Genomic DNA, 1,141 nt, shown 5'->3' with positions numbered 1-1,141 from the left:
TCAGTCAATAGGGTTTCGAAAAATTACAAGTTATAAAACGTAAAACTTGTCTAAGATCCATGCAATGCATGTAGGAACCTACTGGAAATAGGCCTCGCAACAATAATGTTACTAAGAATTTAGCTTTTGCTCTTGAACAATAACATTTTCGTTTCAAAACCATTATAAGAATAGCACCTAAAAGGTTACTTAGAGCAGTAGTCGGGGCTTGAGTCCGTTTGGAGAAAGAGAAAAATAACATTTTTGGACGTTTGGCTTTTCCCAGTACAAATTTAAATCCAAGCTTGTATGTAGACGCGATAAAACCCAGTCCATAAACCCTTGTATCTTCATCTGAAATTCACTCGATTTGTTTAACCAAAAGACATATGAACTTTCAAAAGTGGGCCGCTCAACTTCAGCGGCTTATTGAGTTGTGCTCTTCACGTTTGTGCGTCCTGAGCGGACATTACAAACCTGAACTGGAACGAAACTACATGTTTCAAAACGCAGTCCGCACGCAATATATACAATAAGGTCCGTCCTATTTGGTCAGCCTCTTCGGATAGCAATTCGGATAGGGTGCTACTTGGCCGGCGGGGTTGATGGCCTCCGCATAGAGGCAGGAAGATTCGCTGCAGGAACACGTCGTATCGTGACTGCTCGAACAGGAATGTCTACAATTTACAAGAAGTGTGATTTCATGGAAACTGCTGCCTGGAACTTACCTATCGGTGTCGCAGTCTCCATCCTCTCCTTTTTCCTCCCAGTTCGCTACTTTCTGGTTGAACCAGACTTTAATATCACAGTTATTGGGGTGAGTCGGCCCCGAGGAAGAATGAGCGGCTTTAGAGTGATGCCCTCCGTGGCTGCTGCCGCTGGCCATCGAGCAGCTATGGCAGGAACGGGTTCGAGGAAAAGGCATTACCTGCAAACCATTCAACTTTCCTTTCAGCATAAAAATGGATGAACATACCAAAACCGACAGACAATATGTTATAATTATTTATTCCAAATCAAAATTAATTCCTGGGTTTCAGTCATTTATTGTCTCTATTTATCAATTAAAATACGTTTCGGTGTATTTTTCCACCATCATCAGTTTTTATGTGTAGCGTTGTTGCTGCTTTAAGCCTTGGCATGCATTTTTGCGTGCCAAAAA

This window comes from Dendroctonus ponderosae, unplaced genomic scaffold (assembly GCF_020466585.1).
Source record: "Dendroctonus ponderosae isolate FM_Combo_2020 unplaced genomic scaffold, Dpon_F_20191213v2 Dpon_F_20191213_7, whole genome shotgun sequence".
In the NCBI taxonomy this organism is placed as follows: Eukaryota; Metazoa; Arthropoda; class Insecta; order Coleoptera; family Curculionidae; genus Dendroctonus; species Dendroctonus ponderosae.
Note: the sequence above shows the minus strand (reverse complement) of the source record.